Raw genomic sequence first — 7,848 nt, forward strand, 5'->3', positions numbered from 1 at the left:
ATGAATTGAATATCCGTGAGATATAAAGTAGGCTATTTCAATTTGTGAGGGCATTTTTCACTACCTGTTTCCTGACAAATAAAAGATTTGATGAACTGGGAAAAGACTGAATTGACAATGAAAATTGTTTCCATGAATGCTACAAATAAATGGCGTTTAGGTTCTTGTATAAGCAAATAAAAACGCAGGCATTGTTTTGCGCGCGCTTATTAAATTTGTCAGAAGAGCGCGCGTTGCTTGCTTCTGTGCATAACTTCAATTTGCCTCAGTTGAAAAAAAGAACAATAAACATGTCTCACAAAGCTTCCCTTTCAGTGCGTCCTGCTCCTCTCCACTGACATCAGGACATCATGCGCACTTATGAGGAACACTTCTCCATGTGGCCCTACCTCTGACCGCATCACTGCCAAAAGGGTCCGAGCTCCAAGTGGCCACGGACGAACTGATCCAGGTTGGGATGATGATCTTCGGATCCATTGTCCATTGACACCTGTTGCTGCGTCGTGCAGTCAGTCTTAGTTCCTACAGTATACGATTCTTATACCAACACGCCTCCCCGCAGCTCTAAAATAACTCAAGCACTAACTGTGTCGGGAGATGTATTTTTGAGCTTTGTGAGGAAAAAAAACAAAACACGCCGATTGCAACAAACTATATTAAAAAATAATTCACAGACAAAGCAGTGTTTGTTAAATAATTTATTTTGAGTAATATTTTTAGAAATATATACAGTCTCTCTTTCTCTCTCATGCCTGTTGCCATAGCAACGTTGCTACGACTGGAATAACCCTAGCTGATGCTGTTGCAGGCAGCATGGTCCTCTCCTGCACTGCAGCTAATGAAAAAGCTGTAAACATTCACTCTGACACACTGCAGTTGGCATCAGGCTTCATGGGCATGTCAGTATTTACAGGGTCTCCAACGTGTCATCGGAAGCTCCCATGACTTCCAGGATGCAAAGCCCAAATGCTTGTGTCATTTTTCTGTTTTTCTGTTTTTGCTCTTATGTCAGGAGAAATTAACAAGAGGAGGCTGTCGGGCTCTCTCTGCTCTGCTGATGTGGAGGTTTTGGCATCATGAGGGACAGACAACAGGAACAGAAAGGTCGATGCTTTTCCATTTGGATTTGAAATTGCAGACAAGAAATTTAAGAACAATGTAGCAGGCTCTGCTCTCTCTCTTTGTCTGTCTCACTCTCTCTTCTGTGTCCCTCCCACCTTTTTGTCTTCTCTTAATTTGAAGAGTCTGAAGTAGTAATTTATAGATGACCTCCTCCATGAGTCAGTGCTTTTGAAAATACCGGAAGAGGCCACTCCAATTGAACCACCTCCGCCCACACTATAACTGTTGTGCCACTCAGTGTGGCTTTCCATGCTTACATGAGGAGACCCCTATATGCCATCATTCCTGCCTGTAAATTATGTGACATTTTACATCTATACATTGCTAAATATAGCTGAAAGACGTCACTTAGGTGGGAATAATGAAGACATTTAAAATAGAAAACATTTGATAAACAGTTAATTGAAAAAAAAAAAAGAGTGGAACAGATGAAAGGAGAAAGCGGTCAGAGAGAAAGACTGCAGCACTTCATATAAGGCTAATACTTTGACAGTATAGTGTGTGTATATGCTTTTATATGTTTCTTCTCATGCATGCCTGCCTTTGAGAAAATAAACCTTTGAGTGATGGATGATCCCTGGGCAGATGTGACCAGTGACATTTAGGAGTTCACAGACTGAACACAAGCCTGGAAGCTGACCACTAAAAACCTAACCTGAGGCATCACTCACCTCCAGCAACACTATCTACCCCGAAACAGAATCAGGATTCATTTGCAGGGAAAGAACAGAAAAATTATAATAACTGTCTAAATAGGAGCCGAAAATGTAGACAGCTTTATGGAGGTCATATGGAGAAAGGTCACATTTGACTGAAAGGATTGGCAGAGCTTGTTGTTTTTCCTCGTCAAATAGATGTCAAACATTACAAACAGCACTGCGGTCTCAAAGGTTTACTGCTGCTGTAATCACATCTAAAATTACATTTGATCATCACTCTCCTGAGTTCCATCTGGCAGAACCCCAGATTACATACTGAATAAATATCTTTAAGAAACGCAAATATGAGCGGATAACTAACTGCTGTAGATTGTTCAATTCCAACACTCTTCAAAACCATTGCAATAACAGAAAAGAGGACATGTGTTTTGCTTTTTCAAGCTATTTTGGACTCTTTGTTTTAGACTTGAGAAGCAGAAGCTATCAAAATCCTTGCTATATCACTGTGTCGAATCTCAGGACAAAAACAAATGAAGCAGATCTCAGAAAAACAGACTGCTACTGATCTTGTCTATGAAGCCCAGAGGCTGCAGCAGAATGCAGAACTGAAGGTACAAGAGGAGAATGTGTGGATGAGGAAAGGTAGATAACAGAGGGACTGATGGTGAGATCTCATTTCAAATTCTTATTGTGAATTGGGTCACAGTGTTGAAAACATGTTTCAAGTCCAACTTTTTCGAGTTTCAAATAAATTCTTAGGAGAATGTGTCAAACACACACATACACACGCTTCACAACTTCTGCTCAACAACCAGAGTGATTCAAAAACACTCCTCTTTTTCAGCACCATGGACAGCACCCCAACTCTGTCATGTTTCTGCTTCATTTCCTCTTTCAAGGCTGACAAAATCCAAAGCACAAACACCACTTACACCGTATAACAGGGTTAGATGACACTTGGGTATGTTGTTGTGTATGCTCAGACTGTAGGGGATAGACAAGGTAAACACTCCATGCACAATAACTGATGTAACACTAAAACAACTACAAACACTGCCTCAAAGGGGGGTCAACGCTAATTCAAAGATTAGCATTCAACCCCAAGTAATCAGCACATTTTGAAAAGTGAAAGCAATACACCACTGGTCAAAATAAAAGTGAGGAAAGAGGTCTGAAAAATCTTTCATTAAGTCTTATAGAACTGCAACCAACAATGATTTTTATTACTGATGAACCGTTTTGGTCTACAGTGAAATAGTGAAAAAATTACCACAATTTCAAAGATCACGAGGGGATGTCTTTAAATGTCTTGTTTTGAAAAACCAACAGTCCAAAAGCCAAAATGTAATTTCAGAGAACCATAGAAGATGTGCTATGACAGTGTAGAAGTAGTGAATCTTGGCATTTTTGTTTTTAAAGTTACTTTAACAATTAATCTATTATTAAAGTAGTTACCGATAAATATTCTGTTGATCAATCAGTGATTCCCAATCACGGCTACTCGTAAGGTACTTCTACAGTTGCTTGGGAATGCAAGGAAAGAAAACACATTCTCACTCCCAACCCATCATATGGACACTTGGTCAAGACCCTATGGTGTCACTTGCTAATGCCCTGGGTACCCCTTTAGCATCATTTTGGACGTGTATGATCAGATCAGCGGTCAAGTTATATGCAATGTCCGGTTAGACTTTTAAAATAAAACCAGTGTTTAATGTTGTGAAACGTCGAAATTTGATTAGGTTCAGGCACCAACACTACTTTGGTTAGGTTTAGGAAAGCATCATGTTTGGGTTAAAAATAACTACATTACTTATGTGACTTAGCTTAAGTAACGCTTAACTTAACTTTTTGTTTCACATGGGAAACGAACACTGGTCTAGTGGGCGAAAGTCTGGTATCTGGCCCACCCCTCAACCCATTAACAGATCCACCCGTCCTAACGCTACAGGGTTTCCCCCAGTGCATTAAACTATGATGCTAAGGGGCTTCCAGCATTACAAACTGACGCCAATGGGTCTTGGCCATGCATCAATTTGTGAAACTTGGGATTGAGAACAGTTTGGGAAAGAATGTGATTGGTGGTATCTCTCAAAACAAGGACTAACAGATTTATTGACTAATCGAGTTTCATCTAATCGAGTTCCATCATTTAAAATGGCTCTCTTCAATGTGAGATCACTTTCAAGTAAGACTTTTATCTTAAATGATTTTATCTTGTCTGCAAATCTAGATTTTATGTTTTTAACTGAATCCTGGTTGCAAATGAATGACTATAGCCAGCTAGCTGAACTGTGTCCGCCTCAATATGATTGCTTTAGTCAACCGAGGGTCAGTGGTCGTGGTGGTGGGCTAGTGAGCGTGTATAGGAAAAATTTTAAATGTCATCAAGTACGCTGTGATGAATTTAACTCCTTTGAAGTTCTCACTCTTAAAGTTGGAGGGCTGCAACCTATCATATTTGTTATAATTTATCGCCCCCCAAAACCGCCTGGAGGATTTTTATCAGAACTTCCTGAATTTTTATCTACTCTGGTTTTAAATTATGACAGAATTGTTCTTTGTGGCGATTTTAATATTCATGTTGATGACCCCAACAATGTTAATGCAACTGACTTTTTAAATATGGCCACTTCTTTTAACTTCAAACAACATGTCAAAGGGCAAACACATAACCGTGGTCATACACTGGACTTGGTTTTTACCCTGGGTGTCAGCATTTCCTCTGTGGAATTAGTGGACATGACCATATCTGACCATAGATGTATTGTTTTTAGCTGCGATTCGCCTGTTACTCATGCCGCCTCACCAAGCTCCGTGTGTTGTCGCATCTTTAATGAACAAAGTGTTTCAAAGTTTTGCGCAGTCTTTCAGAGCCAAAGCCAACACCTGTCAGATTCCAACACCAACAATCTGGTCAATCACTTCAATCATATCTGCTTGTCGTCACTAAATATTACTGCTCCTCTAAAGGTTAGGCCTACGTCTAAAGCTAGTAAGCAACCCTGGATAAATGACAGCATTCGCAGCCTAAAAAGGGAATGCAGGAAAGCAGACCGCAGATGGAAAAAATCCAGTCTCCAAGTCCATTACCTCAGTCTGAAGGATTTATTAATTAACTACAATAAAATGGTTAAGGATGCGAGAACACACTATTTTTCTGAACTCATTACTACACATAAACACAATCCCAGGTTTCTGTTTAAGACTGTGGATCAGCTGGTAAACCCAACCCCTCCTTGTGCCTCAGCTGGAAGTAATGATGACTGTGAATTGTTTTTATCTTATTTTACCAATAAGGTGGCGTCAATCAGAGCCTCTATTACCCCCGTGGCCTCTTACTCAGAGGTTCCTCACCAGCAACAAGATAGTTTTAACCAGTTTTATCCCATCGACTTGTCTGAGCTTTTAAAAACAGTAACACAAATGAGAGTGTCCTCCGGCCCACTAGATATAATACCTACAAAATTTTTACTGAAAGTAATAGATTCTGTTGGGCCCCATTTGATCTCTGTTTTCAACAGCTCCCTATCTACTGGTTGTGTCCCTGATTATTTTAAAACGGCTTGCGTGAACCCACTTTTAAAGAAACCTGGTTTAGATCCCTCCCTCCCACATAATTTTAGACCAATTTCAAAACTGCCTTTTATTGCAAAGATTCTAGAAAGAATTGTGTCCAAACAGCTGCTCACTGTGCTGGAAAATAACAAATTATTTGAAAAGTTTCAGTCTGGTTTTAGGAAGTACCACAGCACTGAGACTGCCCTGCTTAAAGTCACCAATGACCTTTTAATGTCTGCTGATGAAGGCATGTGCTCAGTCCTTGTACTCCTGGACCTTAGCGCTGCTTTTGACACCATTGATCACAACATCATGTTAGACAGACTGAGGCACTGGGTGGGGATCTCTGGTACTGCCCTAGAATGGTTTTCATCCTACCTGTCAAATAGGAAGTTTTGCGTGTCTGTAAACAACTATGTCTCTTCATTCTGTCCAGTTAAATATGGTGTGCCTCAGGGGTCGGTCTTAGGACCCATTTTGTTTTCCTTGTATCTGCTTCCCCTTGGACATATTATCCATAAACATGGCATTTCTTTTCATATTTATGCTGATGACACACAAATATACTTGCCCGTCAGATCCACAGACCCTGGAATGCTGAGTTCACTTAACAACTGCCTTTGTGAAGTTAAAAAATGGATGTCAAATAATTTCCTCCAGCTGAACTCAGACAAAACAGAAATCCTGGTCATCGGGTCCCAGCAGATGGCAAATCAAATACTGCCATCTGCTGGTTCCTTAGTAAATCACATTAAGCCTGTGGCAAAGAACCTTGGTGTTTGGTTTGATAGTAATTTAAATTTCGAGCAGCACACCACAAAGCTTGTTCAGTCATGTTTTTATCAACTTAGAAATATAGCTAAAATTAGATCAATGTTAACTTTTAAGGACACCGAGACCATTTTACACGCCTTCATCTCATCACGCCTGGATTATTGCAACAGCCTTTTCACCTGTTTAACCCAAAAATCTATTGATCGACTCCAGACTGTCCAGAACTCAATATGACCACATTACTCCTATTTTAGCTTCATTACACTGGCTCCCAGTATGTTTTAGAATTGACTTTAAAATTCTATTGATCACTTTTAAAGCTCTTCATGGCCTCTCGCCTTGTTATATTTCTGACCTTTTAGTCCCATATGCACCAGCACGTACCTTGAGATCCTCGGGCAGAGGTCTGTTGTCTGTTCCAGAGTCTCGACTGAAAACTAAAGGGGACAGAGCGTTTGCTGTCAGGGCCCCGAGGCTCTGGAACAGCCTGCCCGAGGAAATCAGGTCGGCTGAGTCAGTGAACTCTTTTAAGTCCCTTCTTAAAACATACTTTTATAGGAGAGCTTTTCCCGATCTTATTTGACTTTATTTTATCCCTTTTATTTTATTGTATTTTACTAATTTTATATTAAATTTTCATGCTCTTATCTTTTTTGTATTATTCTTTACACTTGTTAAAGCACTTTGTAACTTGTTTTTGAAAAGTGCTCTACAAATAAGGATTATTATTATTATTATTATTATCTTTAAAGTGTTAACTGAATTGTCTGTATCTGAAAGTCAAAATCTGCTATGTTTCTCACAATTTTATACTTTTGACCATCACCAAAAATCAACAACTTCTTATGGGTTAATGTGTCTATGTAAAACAACACTGCTCAACCTTATTTCTGAGAGTTACAGTTTCTCTGCTGCCTACCTGTCATCATTCTGGAAGCTCTGGTCCCCGAGCAGCAGGTCTCTGAAGCGGAAGCGGGGCGGCAGCGGAGGCACCTCACTCTCCAGCTGCTCCATCTTAAGAGTGGAGATGTCTAAGATAACCCCACTGCTGCTGATGTTGGTCGGGAGTGGCCCTGGAGAGGCGCTGAAGGGAGAGGAGAAAAGTAAAGAAGCAGAAGGGAAATGAAGGGAGAAAGAGAGGAGAAGTGCACAAGTGGAGGGATTTGGAAGGGCAGGAAATGCTGAAAAGGAACAAGGAGCACAGGGAGAAGGAGAGGAAGCAAGGAAAGGAAACATGGAATGAAAATGTGCAGACTGATACATGCAGAAAAGCATGGTTTCGAGAAAATGGGAAAGAAAAAAGATTCTGTCACAAACTGGTACTTCACCACACTCCAGAAAATTCTTCACACTCAGCTTTGGTGATTACATTTAATTACCCTCTTTCACTGTCTGTTTGCAGATTGTTCAGTAATATGACAATAGAATTAAACGCAGTTACTGTGGTTGTAAGCATTCATTTGTGACAATTTAAGCATAATGAGCAGACACAGACTGCTAAGGTACAGTTAGACTACAGTAGAGTAAACAGAGTCTGAACCCTGTTTCTTATGTCCACAACTTGATTTTATTGTTTTAACTCTTAACAGAAGCATAACTGTTCTTTAGACAAACACTGTATATATACAGGTATTTCTCTGATATGGAAAGAAACACTTTTTGTTTCTCATAATAAATCAGTTCTAGGTGCTAGAGAGAGTGAATGCCCACCACGTCTACTGTTTATTTTGGT

Source organism: Micropterus salmoides, unplaced genomic scaffold, assembly GCF_014851395.1.
Source record: "Micropterus salmoides isolate LMB-PRFRI ecotype aquatic unplaced genomic scaffold, ASM1485139v1 Ms_hic_scaffold_1269, whole genome shotgun sequence".
In the NCBI taxonomy this organism is placed as follows: Eukaryota; Metazoa; Chordata; class Actinopteri; order Centrarchiformes; family Centrarchidae; genus Micropterus; species Micropterus salmoides.